Source organism: Chrysemys picta, chromosome 12 (genome assembly GCF_011386835.1).
Source record: "Chrysemys picta bellii isolate R12L10 chromosome 12, ASM1138683v2, whole genome shotgun sequence".
Classification (NCBI taxonomy): domain Eukaryota; kingdom Metazoa; phylum Chordata; order Testudines; family Emydidae; genus Chrysemys; species Chrysemys picta.
The window spans coordinates 34,695,408-34,719,437 of record NC_088802.1 but is presented as its reverse complement, the minus strand read 5'-3'; the positions used below and the strand labels follow the sequence as shown (position 1 = coordinate 34,719,437).

Below are 24,030 nucleotides of genomic sequence, written 5' to 3'. Positions count from 1 at the left end.
AACAAAGTGAGGAGGTCCAGTTCACCCCTCTCCCCCGAGTTATAAACCTGTATCACTGTTGGGAGTTGCATTCCCTCAGTCAGGGGTGCTGATTGAATATTTGCCAGCCCTTCTGAATGCTTCCCACAACCTACCAACAAGACCTCAGTCATCCATATTGAGCTTCAGCTAGCTGGCCTTAAATCAAGCTCCAATGTCAAGCAGAGACTCTGCATATCCGCTCCACTGCAGCAGCCAGCTTGGGTGAACTGGACACTCAGACTTGAGTGTTATCCACAGTACCTGGCATAGCTCAGGTATACATTGAACAAGGGGGCAAAGCAGGTGAGTAGCTGCCCAGAATTACTTTCTGGTCACCTCTCAATTCATGCTGAAGTATCTGGCCAGAGCAGGCTGTGCGGATAATGTTCCTGCAGCCTGTACATGCAAAATCAGGGGTCTCGTCCCTTAACAAATCATGGATGGCGATAGCTTGACTCACCACTGCTCAGGATTGCTGTCTGCCCACAGCCAGTGTTCCTGGGAATTATCTGGCCAACCCCATGGAACCAAGATTTGGACTTGGCTTCTACCGACCAAAAGTCCTAATGGCCCCTTGGAATTTCCTGCTTTATTTGCCCTAGCCCAGTACCCAAAGGACCCACACTCCCACAACCAGGCATCAGCTCCCCAGCGTACAGAAGTGTTGTCCCACCTGTGTGGCTATCAGATGAATGCAACAGCTGCAGACAGGTTCTTGAATAAAAACCTTGTGGACAGGCCGCAAAGAGCATCTCACCCGCCCTGCACCATTCTAACCCAGTCATAAAATCCCAGGGAAGCCCAGGAAGCCTGGGAGCTGGACTTCATGCAGTACAGTGAGCTGGGCGTCATATAATACAACTACACAGCTAGGACACCCAGTCCCTGGTTCACATGCTGGGTGGAGAGTGAGCTATACAGGGAACGGTTCCTTCTGACATCGCAGTATAAGCAGGAGAGGACTGACAGTCAAGCAATTGTATCTCAGGCTGGAGTGTTCTCCCATGGTGAGACAATGTGAGACAGAGTCAGGATTTGCAGATTGTGTTCCTAGCTTTGCCACTGATTTGCTGTGCTCTGAGACCTGCCAGGGATGAAAGGCCCTATAGAAATGCACAGTGTCATTGTTATCAGAAGGAATGCAAAGCTAGACTGGAGAGCTGGAAAAGTAGCCAGGCATTAGCTAGATGCCTCCCTGTCACTCTCAGCAACATTGTTTATGTGTGTGCTGTATATTTAGCAAGGCTTGTTGTTCTGAGACACTGCCTCTTTCTTAGCAGGCTGGCATCATGACAGAAGTTCCATGCACGGTTTCTTGGTGGGGTGAGCTGACACATGCCACACCTCTGGGGCTCAGGTGGTAATGCCAGCTAAGTGACTCATGCCACCTACTGTTAGTTTTGGCTCACCCCAAGTTTTATAAATCTCCACCTGACCTGAACGTTTGTTTGTTTTCTGAAGAGCAGCAAAGTCTAGCAATGCTCGGCCCTTCCTCTCCCACCCCGGACCCTGCGAGATTGCCAGGGAGATAGCGAACAACAAGGCTCTCTCCTTGGGAGACATCTTGCATGAAAGAGGAAGTCGTCTTGAAATAACACAGGCACTTCCCTTTTTACTGAGACTTTTGCAGACTTTGAAACATGCAGCACAGCCCCTAGAAAGGCAACAGCTGGATTAGTTAGGTTGCACAGGCTGCCCTGCTGCACAGTCAGAGCAGGCAAGGAGATGGCTTGTCAAGAACTGCGCCCTGCTGCCTTCGTTTGGAATGGGACCTCAGGTGCACATGAGACTGGCAGATTGCCCCAGTGTCTGTTCTAAAAGAAGTAGGTAGCATTCTTCTATCATATAGCAGGCTGCTGCTGAATGCATAGCTTTGGTTGCACTGAAATGCTAGTCTTGTCATATTCCTGTTGCTTTCTCGGCTCTTTTGGAGGGGGTCTGCCGCTTAGATCAATGCATCATTCAATAGGTGGTTCTCTTATCAGGTCCTTCACGGGAAACTTTTATGGAAAGGGGGGCGGAGGGATGCACAAAAATGACATTGTGTCGCTAATGTGCTTGTCACATTTGGGAGTGTTGCAGATTTTAGACATTTGAAATCTGGGGGGGGAGGGGGGGCGGGTGTGTGTGAGAGAGAGAGAGAAAACTCTGTCCCTGGTAGAAAAAGGCCCTGGAAATTGTCCTAACAGGATATACATGGTTTCCTTTTTCTAAGTGAATTTCATGCTGGGGCTAGGGGACTGCCAGCCCTGGAGAATGAAACTCCCTGCTTATCCACAGAGCTGGAACATCACAGGCAGCAGCAGTGTGAGCTTCCCCCACACTTCCCAGTCAGTGCGCTTGAGCCATGACCTGAAGTGACCGCCCCTTGGGCCAGTGGCTATTTCAGTCTGTGCAGCCCATTCAGTGGTCTCTGCTATAACTGCCAACGTGGGGGACAGCTGGTAATTTTTGTGCTGTGGATGCACAATGCTGTTATGAGACCCACCAGCTCTTTGCACGCAGGCCCCGGAAACAGCTGACAGAGAGTAACTACTTTCAATTTCTTCCCACCACGGCTGGAGTATGATCAGTGAATTCCAGTGAAATTATTCTCACCACAAAGTTTCTGGTATCTCATCAATATCTCTTGTTCATTTATAACCCTAATATAACTGACTCCAAACCGGCACCTTCTGCTCTCAGTGAGTTGAAAGGGTAATATGCCCTCATGGCCACTCCCATAATCCTCTTTTCCCCAACTCAGCCCGCTGATTGTGTCTCCTCTTAATTTCTGTCTGTCAGGTCTTGGGAGTGTATCTCACTATGCAGTGTGTGCAGTGCCTCGCACGCTGGGACCCCGATCTCTGAATGAGGGCCTGCAAACACTGGATAGACAGGACCGGCTCCAGCATTTCTGCTGTCCGAAGCAAAAAAAAAACCGCGATCGCGACCGGTGGCGGCAATTGGGGGGAAAAAAAAAAAAAGCTGCGATAGGTGGCGGCAGTTCGGCGGCAGGTCCTTCGCTCCTAGAGGGAGTGAGGGACCCGCCGCCCCCGAATTGCCGCACATGCCGCCCCTCTCCCTTGGCCGCCCGAAGCAGCTGCTTGTTAAGCTGGTGCCTGGAGCCGGCCCTGTGGATAGCACAACTAATAAATAATGATAATAATGATAAAGAGATGGAGCGAAGAAAATCAGCACAGTCCTTCTGGGATAGGAAACTGAGAAGGGCCTGTGTTCAGTGTTCAAATGTAACAAAACAGAGAGCTAAGACAGTGCAACATTCAGCTTTTATTCCTTTCGCCACATGTACTGTCCTCTTTCTCATCAAGCATTTTCTTACAGTTGAGGGCTCTGAGTTCCGAGAGGTTATCCTATACATATACTATTGTAGTATAATGTCGTCTGTCATGGACAGTTAGAGGTTCCCTGAAACTTGACCCTAAATGCTGACCCTAAATTTCTTTGGTGGCGTTCACTCACCCCTAACGCACAAGTATTATTGCAAGCTAATAACACTGGTCTACAATTTTTGAGAAGTCGTCTGCTTCAGAGATAAAATGTGCTATTTATTATGTATTTTGATGTGCTGAATTCAAATATGACAATTAAAACAACTGATTGGCTACTGTTTCTAAGATATTTAAGTTTTTACATTTTATGTCTATGTATATTGTGTAGATAGTAGAGTTTTAATCATAAATTGTAAACCTAGGTCTTTTCATGTGTTTATGGTTGCTTTACATGATAATATTTCACCTGTCCTGTTTATGTAACACTTTAAAAATCAGCAAAAGGGTTATATAAATAAAATTTATTATGAAACAAAAGGCAAAAAACTATTATGTACATAGTTTAGTCCTATTCAGTGTCTACTCGGCGCTTCTTGGCTTGTCTCTTGTATTCATTAAATGGAGCATCTCTTGTCACTGTCCAGCAATAGTCTGCAAGCATTGATGGGCTCCATTTGCCCTGATAGCGTTTCTCCATTGTTGCAATGTCCTGGTGAAATCGCTCGCCATGCTAGTCGCTCACTGCTCTGCAGTTCGGTGGAAAAAAATCTAGATGAAAGTGCAAAAAATGTATCTTTAGTGACATGTTGCAACCAAGGCGTTTGTATGCCTTGAGGAGGTTTTCCACCAACAACCTGTAGTTGTCTGCCTTGTTGTTTCCGAGAAAATTTATTGGCACTAACTGGAAGGCTTTCCATGCTGTCTTTTCCTTGCCACGCAGTGCATGGTCAAATGCATCATCTCGAAGAAGTTCACGCATCTGAGGACCAACAAAGACACCTTCCTTTATCTTAGCTTCACTTAACCTTGGAAATTTTCCACGGAGGTACTTGAAAGCTGCTTGTGTTTTGTCAATGGCCTTGACAAAGTTATTCATCAGACCCAGCTTGATGTGTAAGGGTGGTAACAAAATCTTCCTTGATTCAACAAGTGGTGGATGCTGAACACTTTTCCTCCCAGGCTCCAATGACTGTCGGAGTGGCCAATCTTTCTTGATGTAGTGGGAATCTCTTGCACGACTATCCCATTCGCAGAGAAAACAGCAGTACTTTGTGTATCCAGTCTGCAGACCAAGCAAGAGAGCAACAACCTTCAAATCTCCATAAAGCTGCCATTGATGTTGATCATAGTTTATGCACCTCAAAAGTTGTTTCATGTTGTCATAGGTTTCCTTCCTATGGACTGCATGACCAACTAGAATTGATGGCAAAACATTGCCATTATGCAGTAAAACAGCTTTAAGACTTGTCTTCGATGAATCAATGAACAGTCTCCACTCATCTGGATCGTGAATGATGTTGAGGGCTGCCATCACACCAACGATGTTGTTGCAGGCTACAAGATCACCTTCCATGAAGAAGAATGGGACAAGATCCTTTTGACGGTCACGGAACATGGAAACCCTAACATCACCTGCCAGGAGATTTCACTGCTGTAATCTGGAGCCCAACAGCTCTGCCTTACTCTTGGGTAGTTCCAAATCCCTGACAAGGTCATTCAGTTCACCTTGTGTTATGAGGTGTGGTTCAGAGGAGGAGGATGGGAGAAAATGTGGGTCCTGTGACATTGATGGTTCAGGACCAGAAGTTTCATCCTCTTCCTCTTCCTCGTCTGACTTAAGTGAGAATGATTCTGGTGCATCAGGAACCAGCAGTCCTTCTCCGTGGGGTACTGGGCGGATAGCTGATGGAATGTTTGGATAATGCACAGTCTACTTTTTCTTCTTTGACACACCTTTCCCAACTGGAGGCACCATGCAGAAGTAACAATTGCTGGTATGATCTGTTGGCTCTCTCCAAATCATTGGCACTGCAAAAGGCATAGGTTTCCTTTTCCTGTTCAACCACTGGCAAAGATTTGTTGCACAAGTGTTGCAGCATATGTGTGGGGCCCACCTCTTGTCCTGATCTCCAATTTTGCAGCCAAAATAAAAGTGATAGGCTTTCTTAAACATAGTGGTTATACTGCGCTTTTGTGATGCAAAAGTCACTTCACCACAAACATAGCAGAAGTTATCTGCATTGTTCACACAAGTACGAGGCATCTCTGCTCACTTTGGCTAAACAGAAATGTGTCCCTTTGCAAAATCAAACGCTGACAAATAAGAGAGCACAACACTGTATGATTTCTAGAGCTGATATAGGGCAATTTGTTCAGCAGAGCGATGTAAGATTCGTTATGATTGCATCATCCATGACTTCTAGGAATAACATGATGCAATTCATATCATGGATGACGCAATACCAGCTTCAGATTGCATCATTCATTGTTTTGCCTAAAAAGCAAGTACTGTCCAAACCCAGTCATAGATTTATTCATAGATCCAGTCAAAGATGTATTTTAGTCATTTCTGGTTTAAATTGAGATCCCTTCCCTTTATAACTCACTTATCCTCCGCCATTCCCAAGTCAAGGGTCGTATATACTGACCCAATAGCATATCTTGAAAACTAGAGCCAATCAACAATTTTAAGCATCATTTTCGTTCTCAGTGACCCAGAATTAGTAAAGTTTGACTACATTTATTTCAGAAGCATTTTGGCTGTAGAGCAGTATAATTAATAGGGAGGGGAGACTGTACAATTTTAATTATGTCTGTGGAAAGGTATTTTATAATCTCTGTGTGGCTTGAAGTATAGAACCTTAAATCTGTGAAATGTTGCTTTCCCCCTCAGGAAATCCCTTAAAGCAAGTCACTGTATTGCACACCCTTGTAAGGAGAATCCCTGCAATCAGCCTGTTGCAGAGCTCTTTCCAGCCCAGAAATATGCCTGTGTTTTCCAGGCAAGGTTTTCCCCTTTCCGGGATCATCCAGGACTGCTATGCAGAACTGGGCACCAGTTGCTCTGACTTCCCCGTCAGGTGGAAGGGCTTTGCTTGGCTGTTTTTTCTGTGTACATTTGGCAGTGGATTTGGGAATTATTTTATTTTTTCCCCCCGGATTGTTTTTCTGAAGCTGACTTTGGGAATGGAAGTAGAGATGCTAAATTTAAAGACCCGATGCTTCCTGAAAATCATTTTCTTCCCCCAGAACAGTAATTGAAGGTGACGTGAATGAGGAATTCTCCAAAGAGTCATTAGTATCCAGGAACTAGCCTGCACTTCCCACTCCAGGTTTAGCAAAAGAGTTTAGCGCCTATTGGACTCAGAGACACAGACAGACACAATAGAAGTGGCTAATGGGAGTGGAGTGAATGCTGTGAATGAGTCCCTTAGAATTCTGTAATGAATTGGCTTCCTCAGTGTTTGAGTTCCCGTTGTATTTGCTTTCTGCAAATATGAGTCTCCTGGCAGGAATGATCCTCACAAGAGCAGTGAACATGACGCAGATACTGCAGACTACTGCCGGAAAGCAAAGCCTGAGCTTGTTATCTACATCCCTAGGAGCCGTGCCGGAGTGAGGGCACCTGGTTTCATATCCGAACCAGCCAAAACCACAAGTTCATCCAGGTTTGAGGTGAAACCATTAATCAGCCCAAACTTGCTCCAAACTGGACCCAGGCTCTCTCCCTTTCTTTAGAGTCTCCTGCACCTCAGTAATCTATTTGAATCTGTAAAATGAAACCTGGCCCTAGCTGAATTTTATGTGGTTTTGGGGTTTCATAATGAAAGTTTTGCTCAGTTTTAGTTGTGACTTCAGACTCAAGCAGCAATGAACATAAAGGGCTCATGGCAGCACCACACCAATGTCTCTCTGCATCCTCCTTTTCCTGAACTATTGTTCAGTATCTTTGGGTTTTTATGTCACCCTCTTCCTGCTGCAGCCAAATGGGGCAAGGCCTTATACAGTCTTTATTCCTGACTGTGATTTTGATCCTTGGGACTGTTAGCAGCAGGCATACATTAGAGCAGCCCTTGGACTGCTCTAAATTATTGCATGGAAAGCGAAGCTGCACACAGTGGCTCCAGGATTGGAGAATACAATGTATGTTTTATGCCACCTTTGTACACACACCCCAACCTGTGCTTCATACAGTTCGACCAGACCCCAGGATCTGGACCTAAATCAGGAGTAACTCCATTGGAATCAATGAGTGTAAAACCGGTGTGAGAGGATAAAAGTGCAAAGTGGGCATGAAATGCTACCACTGGTGTCAGTGAGTGGGGAATACGGATGTAGTACTTTATCTAATCTACCCTTTGCACAGGTGTAACTGATGGCACAAGTTGTAGTGTGTAGAATCAGACTCCAGTTTGCAGCTGGCAGAGCCCGGTGCACATAGCACAGAATCACAAGGGGCTGTAAAGCAGCAGCAGTGACTGGAATGGAATGGCTAAGGTCTAGGAGAGAGAGAGAGAGAGAGGTGCTGCAAAAGAAGACCCCCATGGCAGCCAGTTTCAGAGCCCAGATCAACTGACCCAGTCTAGATGTTTGGACTCGGGCTGGAACCAAGCTCAGAAACCCGGCGAGGGGGGTGGATCTGCCTTTCCACAGCTGCCCTGCTCCCTTCCAGTAAACAAAAGGTCACATTTGATACTTTCTGCTCCTGCAGCTTTCACTGGAGCTAAAAGGAAACTCCAGCTGGGCAAGCACCGAGTGAGAGCTCTGTAACGTTAGACTAAAGCCCTTCATGTGTTACTTTCAGAACTGATCTCGCTCTGAAGTGGCCGTGAGAGAGCAGGGTGCAGCAGTGCAGTGTGGGGGTGTGTGTGTGTGAATTCTGATCTGCTCCAAGGGACACCTGTCGTAGTGTGGCGAGCCAGAACGGACACACATGCTCCTGCATGTTCCCCCAGGGCTGCGGACTCAGCCTCACCATGCAGGACGGCTCGGGACCGATCACCTGTGACGGTATTTGTATGTATTCATTCTTCACATTGGTAGCAAGCCAGGGTTTTGATTTCTGAAATGTGATTAGTGCTTTTGGACTGGAGCCGTGATTGACAGGGAGGAAGCGGGGTTGCGGGGCGGGGGGAAGGGTGTCTTTCACACTCTGGTCCCAATTAAATTTCCCTTGCAAATGTAGCCGCTTGTGCTGATAATCAAGATAAATGGAATGTACTTAGCCGACTGGATTTGTGTAAATACACCAATGTCCAAGACTTGAGCTGGACTATATATAACTCTCCTAAAACATGGGTGCGCATTTCGCTGGCAGTGCATGACCCAACTTTGGGACTTTGACATGTTGGTTAATAGAGGGGGTTTTAGGAGAGAGAATATTTTCCTAGTTTTGTCATTATTTTCGTTAGGTTTTTGGCACTTGATTGGTCCAGGCATCCTCCAGGATGTGTAGTTTTTGACTCGTAATTTGACACTCAATGCTGGGAAAACTCTTCTCATCACATGTCTGTTTCACAGACTAAACAGTGGCCGGTGAAAGAAAGGCAATTGCTTGAGTTAGCGAGGTGAAGGGTGAGACTGTGAAGGCCACACTCTGGAAGAAATCCCCAAATTCACAGCTGTAATACCTACAGCAATACCAGGGACTTTGGGGGAGTAATGACTGCAGTGCTGCAACTTTGCAGCAGCTCTGAGGATGAAATTCTTGCTAGATAGAAGCCAGTGGGAGTTTTGCCACTGACTTCTAAGGGGGCGGTTCTGTTCAATATCTTCATCAATGAGTTAGATAATGGTATGGAGAGTAAACATAAAGTTTGCGGAAGAGACCAAGCTGGGAGGGGTTGCAAGTGCTTTGGAGGATAGGATTAAAATTCAAAATGATCTGGACAAACTGGAGAAATGGTCTGAAGTAAATAGGGTGAAATCCAATATGGACAAATGCAGAGTCTCCACTTAGGAAGGAACAATCAGTTGCACGCATACAAAATGGGAAATGACTGCCTAGGAAGCAGTACTGTGGAAAGGGATCTGGGGGTCATAGTGGATCACAAGCTAAATATGAGTCAACAGTGTAACGCTGTTGCAAAAAAAGCAAATATCATTCTGGGATGTATTAGCAGGCGTTTTGTAAGCAAGACACGAGAAGTAATTCTTCCGCTGGTGTTTAATATTCTGTGTGAAGATTTCTCTAAAGTCAGTGTGTGCTTGCCAAGACATCGTGGCACAAACGTACTTCTCAGCCTGTTCCTTATGCCTGGGTAGCCCCATTAGATTTTCAGGCTCTTCTCTGTAAATGCATTTAGAAGCAATCCAAAGGGAACGTGCCTTTTACCTCCTCGTATAAATGGGAAAAGCTGATAACAGGCTCTTGTGCCTTTTCACTGAATATTGCGGCTCTGTATCGCTCACTCTCACTACGATGCAGCTTGAACAACAGAGAGGAAGGCACCTACTCATCACCCTGAGCCAGCAAGCTGCCTCTACAGAGAGAGCATAATTTCTTTACACAGAGGAGATCCATCCAAAACCCTAGAGCCAAACTTGAAGGAAGCTCAGCTCCAGGTCCAGAGGTGTCTTGGTCTGCCCTTTGTTTCGTGCACTAGTTTTAGAGTCATAGAAATGTAGGACAGGACCTCGAGAGTCACCTAGTCCACCCCTCTGTGCTGACCAAAGAAACCTAAACCATCCCTGACAGGTGTTTGTCCAACCTGTTCTTAAAAACCTCCAATGACGGGGATTCCACAACCTCCCTTAGAAGACTTGTCTGGTACCAGCAAACACACACTGTGATTGTTTTGACATTCATGTAACATAGTGGTAGTGGTGGGGGGCTCAATCCTGCAAAGGACTGAGTGCTTCCTGCAGGGTGCTGTGTGTCTGCAAAGCTCCAATGTGAGAGGAATAAATTCCACAACTCCCAGGGGAACATGGCAACCAAAAAGCAGTTCTTCTGCCACACATCAATAGATGACAGGTTTCAGAGAGGTAGCTGTGTTAGTCTGTATCAGCAAAAACAACAAGGAGTCCTTGTGGCGCCTTAGAGACTAACAAATGTATTTGGGCATAAGCTTTCAGATGCATGGAGTGAAAAATACAGTAAGCAGTGTGTATATATATATATACACACAGCACATGAAAAGATGGGAGTTGTCTTACCAAGTGGGGGGTCTGTGCTAACGAGCCCAATTCAATTAAGGTGGAAGTGGCCTATTCTCAACAGCTGACAAGAAGGGGTGAATATCAAGAGAGGGAAAGGTTTCAGAAATGGCCAACGTCCACCTTGATTGCATTGGCCTTGTTAGCACTACAAAAGTAATTTTCCCTCTCTTGTATCAGAGGGGTAGCCGTGTTAGTCTGGATCTGTAAAAAGCGACAGAGAGTCCTGTGGCACCTTTAAGACTAATAGATGTGTTGGAGCATAAGCTTTTGTGGGTGAATGCCCACTTCGTCAGAAGCATGCGTCTGATGAAGTGGGTATTCACCCATGAAAGCTTATGCTCCAACATATCTGTTAGGCTTAAAGGTGCCACAGGACTCTCTGTTGCTTTCCCTCTCTTGATATTCACCCCTTCTTGTCAACTGTTGAGAATAGGCCACTTCTACCTTAATTGAATTGGCCTCGTTAGCACTACAAAAGTAATTTTCCCTCTCTTGAAATTTGTTAGTCTCTAAAATGCCACATCAATAGGTGTGGCTGGTTAGGAGTGAGAGGCGCCCTGACACACAGGCGAGCTGGTAAGGGCTGGTCATCTTCAGGCACTAGCCAACTAATGGGGATCAGGATTCTGTTGACTCATATCCAGCTTCTCGTCCACTGTAATCCCCAGGTCCTTTTCTGCAGAACTGCCGCTTAGCCAGTCGGTCCCCAGCCTGAAGCAGTGCATGGGATTCTTCCGTCCTAAGTGCAGGACTCTGCACTTGTCCTTGTTGAACCTCATCAGATTTTTTTTGGTGCTGTGGGGGAGGGGCAGAACTGGGCGGGGAAGAGGTGGGGTGGGAGCAGGAAGAGGTGGGGCAGAGTGGGAAGAGGCTTGGCAGGGGTGGGGCCTTGGGGGAAGAGGTGGAGTGGGGGCAGGGCCTGGCCGGAGTCAGGGGGGAGCACCCCCTGGCAGATTAGAAACTCGGCGCCTATGTCCCGGGCCTTATTCTCCCCCCAGGGACGGCCCTGTCAACACTATTACTTTTAGCAGTCAAATCTGTAATCTCCTCAAAAAAAGATAGTTAGTTTGACAGGATGTTTTCCATAAACCCATGCTGATCTGCATTAATTGCATTGCCTTCTGAGCTGCCAAACGGACCCATAAATATGCCTGCAATTGCTGGGAAAGTTGGCTTTCAGTTTTCTAAAATAGAGGGGTTTTTTTATCAGTGAAAATCCAGCACATTTACTGAAAATTGAAGAAAAAACATTTTTTTCACCAAAGTTTCCTGCCATGCCCCCCCAATCCCTGCCCCTCAAGAAAACCTGGCGTTTTTTTCAAGCATTCTCGACTGGACTTGCCCCTGGAGGCTCTTTTCAAGGGATACTGCACCTGCCCAGCTGATGAGTCACAGAAGGTTGCCCTCCTGGCAGAAAAGAGAAACTCCAGTGTAATGGAGAAGAAAATCTAATCCCCATTCGTATCACAAAGGAGAATCACCCATTTAAAAATAATTAGCTACAACATTTAAAAATTCGGAATGAGACTGTCCTGTTATTTGGGGGCGCCACCTCTGCCTCTGCTGTTGTGTGTCACGTTTTCCCCGTCGACTCAGCAGTCATTTCCCCATAAGTCATGTGCTCTCACGGGGGTCTGTGAGCCCTTCCTGCTCTCGGACGGAAGGCTTGTGGTCACGGTGAGCAGTGAGTTTAGAGCTCACAGACAGAAAACCCAGAAGCAAAACCCTTTCAGGCTCTGCAACGCTTTTCACTTGGCTGCTGATGCAAAGGCTAGAGGGAACTTCAGCATAGCCCGTTCCTCCTATGCTTGATCTCTGGATTAACATGGACCGTGGCCTGCACACCATGCATTGCTGAGGTCTGCCCCAGCCACCGACTCCTGCTCCTCTTTATTTTCCCTGCGATGCACATGCTGGGGGGAGCTCTGTGCTCTGGGGAGAGCTTTGCACCTACAAGCCAGAAGAATCCAAGGGAAGGTAAGGGCAGTCTGACATGGAGGGTATGGGACAGACTGGGGAGATTTTACCCCCAAAATGTGGGGCACTGGTTGCATTTGGCAGAGTGTGGGAGCTCCTATAAATTGACTGGCCCCTAGAGAGTGCGGCGGCCCCTAGGGACAACTTGGATTCACCTCCAGAATTATTGGGACCCCCCCAAGCATCCCCATGCATAAGTGCCTTGGTGTGAAGGAGGAATACATGGGCCCTGCTGGATTCCCCTGCTCTCTTGTTGGCTTGTGATCGTGCAGTGGCTGTCTGTCAGCAACTCTGCCTCCCTGTTTGGTGTATTACCCTGTAGTAAACTCTTCTGCTGCTTCTCTTTGGGCTCTGGAGAATGAGCAGGGCCTTCCCTGCTTTAGATCCTCCCAGGAGAGCACTTGGTGCTCAGAGACAGTTTGAGACAGTTATTTATAAGGGCCTGGTACAAGGGACACAGTTAATGTTCCTTTGGTCACACTTTGGAGATGTTGCCCTATCCAGAGACATGCACTCAGCTGTGCACTGCGTTGTTTGGCAGGGGCCAGTGGAGAGGGCCTGGTGTGCTATTTTGCTCCCTAAGTGATGGAGACTGAGATGCAGTTTGCACATTCCTCTGCATGAGTTTAATTAGACAGCAAGAAGAGCAGAGTAACCAGTAGTGTCACTAGCAAACCATGGGTGAGGCAGCACACACTCATACATGCATGCACACCTACATGCATATGCATGCTTGCATGTGCTTGCACACTCACACCGGCACACATGAACATGCATATGCACATACGTATACACATATGTGCGTGCATTTGCACAAGTGTGTGCACATATGAACATGCATGCATATGAATGTACACATACACACACATATAGACATGCATACTCACATACACTAAGGCTGGGATCGGCAGCCTTTGGCACGTGGCCCGTCAGGGAAATCCGCTGGCAGGCCGGGACGGTTTGTTTACCTGCAGCGTTTGCAGGTTGGCTGATCGCAGTTCCCACTGGCCGCAGTTCACCGTTCCGGGCCAATGGGGGCTGCAGGAAGCGGTGGCCAGCAAATCCTTTGTCCCCCGCCGCTTCCCGCAGCCCCCATTGGCCCGGAATGGCGAACTGCGGCCAGTGGGAACTGCGATCGGCCGAACCTGCAAACGCTGCAGGTAAACAAACCGTCCCGGCCCGCCAGCAGATTTCCCGCGTGCCAAAGGTTGCCGATCCCTGCACTAAGGGCTTGTCTACACTGGCACTTTACAGCGCTGCAACTTTCTCATTCAGGGGTTTGAAAAAACACACCCCTGAGCGCTGCAAGTTTCAACGCTGTAAAGTGCCAGTGTAGACAGTGCACCAGCGCTGGGAGCCGTGCTCCCAGCACAGTGCGGTCTCAGAACAGGTAGGGACTAGCCTGCCTTAGCCAGGCAGCACCGCCAACGGGACTTTTAACAGCCCGGTCGGCGGTGCTGACCAGAGCCACCATGACCCAGTGCCTTACATTCTGAGACCCAGTACTGGGTCGCAACCCGCAGTTTGAAAACCACTGCACTAAAGCAACCTATGAGTTAATGAATGAGTAACTATTATAGAATCATAGAATATCAGGGTTGGAAGGGACCTCAGGAGGTCATCTAGTCCAACCCCCTGCTCAAAGGGGGACCAATTCCCAGACAGATTTTTGCCCCAGATCCCTACATGGCCCCCTCAAGGATTGAACTCACAACCCTGGGTTTAGCAGGCCAATGCTCAAACCACTGAGTTATCCCTCCCCCCCGAGAGCAGCCCTGTAGTCCCAATCCAGCGGAAGGGGAAGGCATCTTCCTCCAGCTCAAAGAGAAGAGTCACTCCTAGCAAACAGCACCCAGGGTCAGAGCCCTGCAGTGGGACTGGGGTCCCGTGGATCCCACAGGATCCACTGACATAATAGCGGGAGCAGGTAAAATGTACTTTGTTGCGGGCGGGATTAGGTGGGCAAAAAAACCCAGACTGCGGTAATTTGCGGGAAAACACTAAATCTCTCGTCAGTTTACCAAGAGTAGCCTATTCAAGAAATTATTTTATTTGAGTTTCTCTTTCCCATATGTATACAATATATTAACCAACCATTTTTGTTGTTGTTGTTGTTATTATTATTATTATTATTATTATTATTTTTTAGTAGCATGAGGGAATCTGTCCCTCTTGCGGGATTTGCAGGATCTAAGATTTTTGCAGGTGGGAGCGAGATTAAAAATTGAAGAAACAATGCAGGAGCGGGTGGGACTGGGAGTGAGTATTGTGGGCCGGGATGGGAGCGGGATTAAAAATACAGTCCCGCGCAGGGCTCTACCTGGGCGCATGTGATGAATGGACGGGCTGGGGCAGGTTCTCTACAGAGGGAGTTGAGATGCTGCTGGAACTAGCGTCCTTGGAAGAGCTGGTTGAAATGCAGAATTTCTGTTTCAACATTTAAAAAATTGTTTTCATTCCAAATAGGAACCAAACCAAATATTGGCAAAATTTCCCATGAAATGGAAATTCTGAAATCTTTGTTTCAAAAACGACATCTTTTTGTTTGACATTTCATCCAAACCAACGTGATTTCTTGAAAATTTAACTAAGGTCAAAATGGCATTTTCTGGCAGAAAACTGTTTGGATGAGAAACGTCCCATCAGCTGTAGCCCTTGGCCTGGCAGTTGCTTGGGTACCAGCCTCTAACTGAAAATAAACCATCACACCTAGCCAAGGACAGATGGGATCGGGGTGGGAACAGGAGAAGTCAGGTGGGGGTGGACCCTGCCCTGCTGCTGCCTCTCTTATTCTTCTGCTGGGAGAGCATCTCTGCCTCTATCCTCTCTCGGGAGGGCGCTGGCTCACCCTCTGATTTCAGCAGCACTCAGTGATGGCCTCCCTACTGCAGTTGGTTTGGGGAGAAAAGCCCAACTTCCCTCTGTCCCCATGTGCTGCACCTGACCTCCCTAGGGTGGGGCAGAGTGGCTGCTTCCTGATAGGATGAGGAGCCCGTCGATCAGATCAGCCCAAGAGAGAAAGACGTTTGCTTTGGTCCCTATTGGAGGGGACCTCAAGCTGCCAGACAGCAGTGATGGGGTGGTAAGTTTGGGCACCTGTATGAGTCACCCCACACCGTATGGCACGCTGTCCCTCTCTAATGGTGACTGCGCTACATCTTGAGCTGCGTCGTTTAGCTCACACTGTAGACGGTCCTGGTTTCAGATTCAGAGGTCCCAGATTCCATTCCTGCTGCTATTGACACACCCAGCTGTGTGGGTGCAGCATTATGTAGGGTCCTGACCCAGTGATTTGGAGTCAGGGTAATCCCTCTCAGACCCTAGGCAGGACTAGGCAAGGGATGAGGCAGATGTCTCATACACCAGTCAGAGAATGTAATGCCTGGTTTGGATTCATTGTGCCCATTCTGAGCCCACCCTCCGGCTTCACTCTCAGATATCCCTATGACGAGAACTGCGCCCCCAGCAAAGCGGACAATGCACATGGGCATTGTGGTGGAAATGGAAATACCACATGACACCAAGCCACGAATTGTCTTCTAAGCAGCAGCAAATAGAAACAAAGATTGGCAGAGCAGGAAATAATGATGAGGACAGGGCAGTCACCCAGAGCAATCTGGATCACTTAAGAAGCTGGGCCCTTTGAAATCAACTGCCTTTTTGATATAGCCAAATGCAGAGAGAGTTCCTCTAGAAACAAGGAATGCAGGCCGTAGACACAGAATGGAGGACTGTATCCTGGACAACAGTGACTATGAAAAAGGATTTAAGGGTCATAATGGACAAACAACTCAACTTGAGCACCCAGTGCGATGCTGGGGTATAGGAGGAGGGAGATGATGATTTTACCTCTGTGTACGGCATTGGTGAGAAAGATACTGGAATACTCAAAGCTATTAATTCCAAATAGCACACCCCATTCCGCTTCTGGAAATTAGCATTATACATAGCTGCTGTCATTCACTCTTTGGATTCCATTAGTCTCCAGAGTTCTTTATTTCTGCGGTTGACCGTTTCCACCTCTCTATCCATCACTCTGTTGGTTCTGCAATATTCAGACAGTGCATTTGGCATGTCTCAGAGTCTCCATCCTTTTGGACTCTGATGTTATTTATTGCCCTGGAGACTGAGTTCATTTGAGATGGTGCTTTTAGGAATTATTCCTCAGACTTGTCTCTTTTTGGAAATAATTCCTTTTCGCCCCCTCCTGAGCCATTTTTCCTGTAGAATTTATTTTTTATTAGTAATAGTCTAGCCTGTGAAAACCCTGCCCATAACGTGTCTGGTTCCAGTCCTGCACGAGTTACCAACCCTTCCAAAATAGGCATTTGTCATGAAAAAACTGAACAGAGCCTGAATCCATAGCCATCAGGTGCTGCTGCTGGCATATCTCTTTGTTTCATGCTGTGGTCTAGCTCCATTTGTTTTTAAACTGTCTATACCAAGGCCACATCTACACTACAGACTTTTGCCACCAGAGCTCTGTTGGTCAGGGGTTGTGATGAGATGTGATCCCTGACCAACGGAGCCGTGCCATCAGAGCCCCAAATGTAGATGCAGTTATACCCAGCAAAGCTGAGCTTTGGCTGGCATAGTTTGTTTTGCTTGTGGAGATGGTTTTATTATACAGGTACACAGGGCAGCTGCTCTAGGAGACCTTTGCTGCTATAGTGTGTACCACCATTCTTATACCCACAAATTGCTCCTAGTGTGATGTGGCGCACGTCGGTAGCTTTCATTGGATTGTTATGGGAGATGATAGCAAGTTGTAGATGATTGTTGTATTCCTGCAGTGACTTGCTTTCCCACTGGGCCTACTATCCAGTGGCTGCCCGAGGGAACAACCTTCTGAGGCTACATCTGCTGTAGCAACAAAGTGCTCCTAGTGTGGACTTGGCTGATACTGGCAAAACTGCGATTTTGCTGGTATAGCTTATTCCACCTGCTTATTTCACATGCAAAATAAGCGGCACCAGTGAAACCACAGTTTTACCAGAATAGCTGTCTTTACACTACGGGCTTTTGGTGAGACAGCTGTATCAGGCAAGGATCACACTTCCTCACACCCCTGCCAACCGAGCTGTGCCAACAGAAGCCCTTAGTGTGGACCAGGCCCTAGGCTCCCATGCTACAAACCTTTATGATTTTGTGCAGCTGAGCAGTCCCGTTTGCTTCACTGGGATTCCCTTACAGGGCAGAAAGTGGAGCATCTACCTGAGTCTGCAGGATTGGGGCCGTATGCTGGTGTTTGCTTTCTAAGGCTAAGCACAGCAACCCTGTGGGTTGGTTCTCTGCCTCCTGCAATGTTCTGTTTCACCAGCTAGCCACCAGATCCTGAGCTGGTGTAAATCAGCGCAGCTTCATTGATGTCAGTGAGGCTCATCCCAGCTAAGGATCTGGCCCCACATCTATAATAATGAAGATCGGGTAAGCTGGATGCTGGCTTGGGTTCCACACACATTTTGATGCTTTTCCAAAGAATCTTTCCCTTTTAAAAGTGGGTCCACCAAAAAGTGATGGTGTCCAAAGGGCATTGGAGAGTTCCATGTTTGCTGGCTCTGGGTGTGTTCATATCAAGTGTGATCAGTTTACAGTGTCTGAAGAGTTTAGTGCTAATTGCAAGCCCTGCAAACTCAGCCTCCGCCCTGGAAGTAAAGCAAAGCTGGACTCTCTTCTTATGCATCAGGGCTGTAATAACGACTCTGCAGGCCAAACTGGGTCCTAAGCCCCATTGTCTTGAAATCTGCCCTCAGTGATACCTGCGGTGCAAATGCATTGCTCTCTTTGGGTTTGCACCAGTGTAAGTGATCGGTGCTTACTGAAGTTAAACAAGTCTTGATGCTGCACAAGAAGGAACAGAATCCATCTCACTCTCCCAGATCTTGGTTGGTTCTGCGAAGCTAACAGAAGGAGAAAGTAGTACAGACTTATTTAACTCACTGAAGTCAATCCTATTCTGTATAGGCTCTTATCCTATTCTACATAGATTCTGTCCTGTTCTTTATAGGCGCCTATGCCACCCTCATCACTGTATTATCTGAGCACCTCCCCATAGAACATTATGCAATGTGACTAACATCTGTCTAAACTGTTGTATGCAGTGTACTTGTAGCTTTGTCGGTCCCAGGATATTAGAGAGACAAGTTGGGTGAGGTAATATCTTTTACTGGACCAACTTCTGTTGGTGAGAGACACAAGCTTTTGAATCACACAAAGCTCTTATTCGGGTCTGGGAAAAGTTCAGTGTCACAGCAAAATGCCAGGTGGGACAGATTGCTGAGCATAAGTAGTTAGCACATATTGTAAGAGACCATTTAAGGTAGAGTGGTCCACCTTGTGTCTCTAATCTGTCTAAATTAATCTACAACTAAATATATGGGGGGGGGGGTATCTTTCAGAGTGGAGCTGCACTTTAAGTTACATTTCCTTTGGAAAAAATAATGGTTTACTTTAGAAGAAACAGGGATTACTAACTAAATTTCAGCTTCTGCTGTGCAAAGGCTAAGGATTCTTGTTCTTGCTTCTACAACAGCTGGGGGAGTCCAAAGTTTTAAATTAGTGCATTTGCTCAGAATGAAGGGGAATTCCTATCTATAAAGTTTTTCGGAGCTCTTGGTTTGTGATTGGGTTCTAAATTTGGCCAAACAAGCTCACCCGCCCAACCTCTGGAAGTGAGATTTGAATATGGAAAACCACCAGCAACATTAACAATAATTGTCGTTCTTAAGAGACACTGTCCATGAGCATCCCCTGGCCTGGAAAAACCTCCAGGGGTTAGAGGAGGTAGAGATCAATGGTGCAGTCCGTCATTGTAGCAATCTGCAGGAGGCTTCCCCACTCTGTACCTGTTCTGGTGATAACGAGAGCATTCCAGTCTCTTGGGCTGGTGGGCTGGCACCTTTTCCAGCTGTAAGTTCACTTTTTAAAAATAGAATCATACAGAAATCGACAGGAGGAGTGGTGTTGCTAACTCTGGGGATTTTCTCACAAATCCTGCAATGTCTGGTGTTTTTCCTGAAGCCCCAGTTCCTGGAGTCATGTGACTATGGAAGAATCTCCACTTAAAAATAAAGAAAGTGAGTAAGTTTCTAGCCCTCGTGGTTGCACAGAAAAGCCTGAAAATGTGACCCAAGTGATTTTGGAAGGCTAGGATTTGGTGATATTGAAAGCACTATATAAGATTCTTCCACTACTGTCCAGAATCCAGGGCCTCTAGAGCCAGGTCCCATCCATGTGCCTAGATGCAGAACCATGTAGTTAATAAGAAATGGGAACTTGTTCTTTGGACAGACTTTGTGAGTCTCTCCTGGCGTTGGGGTGTCTACCCCTGCAGGGCAGCCCCACAAACTTGGGAGCTAGGCTACAGAAGACGGATGTTCGTGTGACCAGGGCAGGGTAGAACAGTTTTTACAGCTAGCTGGTTCCCCCAAGGGGCCTCTGACCGTTTCCAGGCAACGGAGAGGAAGGGATGGTTTTAGGCCTCAAGATGGCTTCCATGGGATGGGCCCAAGGAAAGTTTGCTGCTTTCCTATACCGTATGGATGTGTATTGGGGGGAGGGAGAGCAGTGTGAAGCCAGTGGATATTTCGTCTATGAGCTGCAGTTTTCTAGACAGAGCTGAGCAGCATGAGCTCAGGGGGCTGGGGATATTTATTGCCTCCGTGGTCAAAATAAGAGGTAGTGAAGAGGAAGTGGAGACGGTTGTATTCACTGTAGGTACTTGATGTACACCTTAAAAATAGAACAGAGGAAAACATCAAGAGAGCGAGAGTCCCTGAGCACTTGCCATTGGTGTAAGCCCACGTGTCTCCTGGTTAATGACTGACTCATTGGCCATTTATTTTTAACTCTGAGACACCGATATAGCCAGGGAAGTGACTCTGAAAATGCCCCCATGAGTTTCTGCCCCTGTTTTGAGGATTAAAGTGCAGGCCATTAGCCTGACCCATGTCATGGGGTCTGCACGCACCCAGGGGTGAGCTCATGACCGGATTGCAGGACTCCCGTGTGTGTTGCTTGTAGGTGGTGTCTCCAATTGTTGAGTTACTTATTACCAAATGTCTTCAGTAACTTGGCTTGCAAGGCTGTCAAGTCACCTGATCACACTGTCCAAAGAAGGAAAGAGAGAAGTAGAAAAAGTGAAGTGTGCTGTGCTGCTGTCAAGGTGAACGCTAGCCTGAGCGAGATAAGGAGGCTGGGTGGGCGTGTTGCAATGCTCTCGAGAAATCTGAACAGAGCAGCACTGTGCGCTCTCAGGAAGTGCTGCTGTAGTTGGAGCCCTCCTCTCACTCAGCGCTCAGGAGAGGCGAGGATTTGACTCACTTAGTAATAACGCTTAGCCATTTGCCTTCCCTCTGAGGATCTGAAAGCACTTTCCAGACATGAATTAATTAAGCCAAGCAACTCCCCATATGGTGGGGGAATAGTGTTGTTCCCCACTTTGTTGATTGGGAAACTGAGGCACATAAAAGCAAAGTGACTCCCTCAAAGTGACACTGTGGCTAGGTCTACACTACCCGCCTGAATCGGCGGGTAGAAATCGACCTCTCGGGGATCGATTTATCGCGTCCCGTTGGGACGCGACAATCGATCCCCGAATCGACGCTCTTACTCCACCAGCGGAGGTGGGAGTAAGCGCCGTCGACAGAAAGCCGCAGAAGTCGATTTTGCCGCCGTCCTCACAGCGGGGTAAGTCGGCTGCGATACGTCGAATTCAGCTACGCTATTCACGTAGCTGAATTTGCGTATCTTAAATCGACTCCCCCCTGTAGTGTAGATGTACCCTCAGTCAATGCCAAGTCAGGGACAGAATCCATTCCTGGCTGTAGTTCCTAGATCGAGCTACCACCCAGGCTGCATGGAGAGGGATGGGGCTTCTTAGAAATTGATCCCAGGAAGGTTGTGTGGAGCTTTTGCCTCTCATTCTCTCTGGCTCTTGCCTCTGCTCTTCCATCTGCTGCTGGAACAGTGCATGCTGCCCTCAGGATTGGAAGCTCCCCCACCCCAATGCAGTGTGTTTCCAAAGCTATGCTAACTGGGGGCAGGCTGCTGCCCAGAGAGTAGTGGAAGTCAGCACGAATGGCAGAGAGCCAGGTCTGGTTCCCAGTGCCTGGAGCCAGAAATAAAGACTAGAGGGGGAGGGGGAGATTTTGCAACCTGCAGATTTTGCAGGAAACATTTTATGAATTGAACAGCAGCACACTCTCACCTAGTCATGCACGTTGATCTGTCCTGCATGGGGCTCACTACATGGGCAATCCCACAACGGCAATAAGCACTTAGCTTGGTAGGAATTGTTCACAGGATCGGGTGCTATGCTATAATTTTCCCCCTCCCCAATTCCCTTGGCTGGCTGGATCTCTCCAAATTCAATCTCTTGGTGATGTCAGTCTGTCTGTCTGTCTTTCCCCTTGGTCCCCCTCCCCGGTCCAGCGGTGAGACTGCATTGAGAACTGAGCAGTTATCACAGTCTCCAGAGAGCAAATGCTGTGTGTTTATTGAGCCCTGCGCGGATACAAAAATGTGGATCCGCATCTGCCAGGATCAACCCGCGATCTGCTAGCCGTCTTTTACCTGTATCCGCATCTGCACCGGCCCCAGCAAGCTGTCTCACAAGGACTAGCGACCTGCGGGGGGGGGAGGGGGCGAGTGGGGGTACGGGGTTTTGCAGGGAAGAAGCAGCGCGAGGGTGGGGACTGGGTAAGGGGCAGCGCGGAGGTGGGGTCTCAAGGAGAAGGGGCGGTGCGGAGGGGGGACTAAGGGGAAGGGACTTTGCATCGCGTGCTGCTCCTGAGGGCTTCAGCAACAGTGCCTATTGCATCACAATGGGGCAGAGGGGTGGGGCGCCGGGGCCCTGCCCGCTCCAATCCCTGTGGCCAGGGGCAGGCCCTGCTGCCCAGGAGCCAGCGGGCTGGGCCTGGGTCTGGGAGCATGGCCAGTGCTGCCGGGCGGGCCATGGTGGGGACACTGGAGCTGCCGGAGGGGCCTGAGCTGCTGGACAGCCCCTGATTCCGACCTGCCGCCCAGCCGCAGCCACTGGCTGCCAGCCCTGAGTGCGCTGCACCCACTGGGCTGCCTGAACCAGACGCGGCAGGTCAGACCCCGCCAGTGAGTAGAGCCTTGCACAGTTCTATCTGCATCCAATCCACCATCTGCAAAAATGGTCCGCGGATATGAAGCAGATCTCCTCTGCAGATTTGCAGGGCTCTATTTATTCCCCCAAGATTATCAACCTGAGATCAGGTTCAAGTCACCCTCCTCCTGCTCTAATGACAGCTGTAACCCCTGGGTGATATACACCACTGCCTCCAGGATACTATAGCTGTTTCTCTCTTTGTGCCCTTGGACAGTGGGCTCTTAAACCACCATATTTCAATGACCAGCCACTAAGGCTCTCTCTCCTTAGCCCAAGTATTACGGCTGGGTAGCTGCCTGCTGTTATTGCCCTGATTCTGGCACTGCTTGGCCTGTTATATTTCATGGGCACTGTAGATGAACGTGCAAGGCTGTAGAACAGAGGTTCTCAGCCTGGGGGTCGCAGCCAGGTGTCAGGGAGCTGCAAGCATGCTGCCTTTCCTATATTGCTAGGAGGGCGCAAGGTCCCAGTATGGAACAAGCTGGGAACCACTGACGTGAGACACACGTTCCTTCTCCACGCCTTGCTGTACCATTCGGCACTAGAAGGCACAATCCGCAGGGCCCTCCTGCCACCTGGTTATTGTGCCACTTAAAGTGTCATCAGTTGAGTTAAGCGAAAATCAGAGTTCCATCCTGTGGAAAAATCTGACATTTCGACATTTGTTTTCATCCTGAAGCAGGACAAAAAAGTCCACATTTTTGGCAGAGTGAAAATTTTTGAAAAATTTAGATTTGGAAATGTTGAAACATTTTGGGTCAGGTCTATTTGATGTTAAATCACATGCACTCGCAGTCAGAGGCGACACATGGGAGGCATGTGGGGTCATGTACCCCCCCAGATTTCTGCCACGGTTTGCCTCACATGGCTCAGGCAGAGGGGTGACTGCATTGCATTATGGGAGATATAGTCTGGAAAATGGAAGTATGATGCACCTTGAATAGCTCCCACAAGGCATTGCAGTACCCAAGGCAGATATAGTTCAATGTCGGACCAACCCAAGATGAAATATTTTGTTTTGAATACATATTACAAATTTGAAATTTTCCCATGGAAAATTTTGATTTTTTCAGAAACTGCACTTTTTGTCAAAAAATTGTTTCACCAGCAAGTTCCTAACCAGTTCTAGTTATTGGCATTATAGGCTGGCACAGTCCCCCCTGTGCTGTCACCAGTCTGTTGTGAGTCCACCCAAACACTGGGTCCCATGTGCTTCCAAGTCAACTGGGTTTGGGCAGAGTCTAGGATCTGTAGGGCACACGCTTGTCTGACACTTGTCTAGGGGCACTGCCACCCCGCCACCTTAGACCCTGAAACCAGTGGCTCAGGCTTCCCGAGCCCCCCAGTAAGTGACACCTGCACCCCAGAGCTCCGCCAGGGCTGTGGGCACTCTGGCCTTCTCATTAACTATCCCCTTTAGGGACAGCAAGGCAGAAAAACAAGGGACACAGGCCTAGCAATGGG

The 24,030-nt window shown here is 48.0% G+C and overlaps 1 protein-coding gene across 4 annotated transcripts in view; it reads left to right on the top strand.

Annotated features, from left to right (window-relative positions):
* The first annotated feature begins 1,635 nt into the window (after nucleotides 1-1,635).
* The window catches only part of PIK3R6 (phosphoinositide-3-kinase regulatory subunit 6), a 70,764-nt gene continuing 48,369 nt past the window's right edge, over nucleotides 1,636-24,030 (top strand). The window contains exon 1 of one of the 4 annotated variants that reach the window (XM_042841210.2): nucleotides 1,636-1,844. The gene's annotated coding sequence lies outside the window, so the exon portion shown is untranslated. Of the gene's footprint in view, nucleotides 1,845-7,716; nucleotides 8,310-12,290; nucleotides 12,432-24,030 lie in introns of those variants that run through there. The other 3 variants (XM_008163823.4, XM_042841211.2, XM_042841209.2) reach the window with 3 other exon arrangements.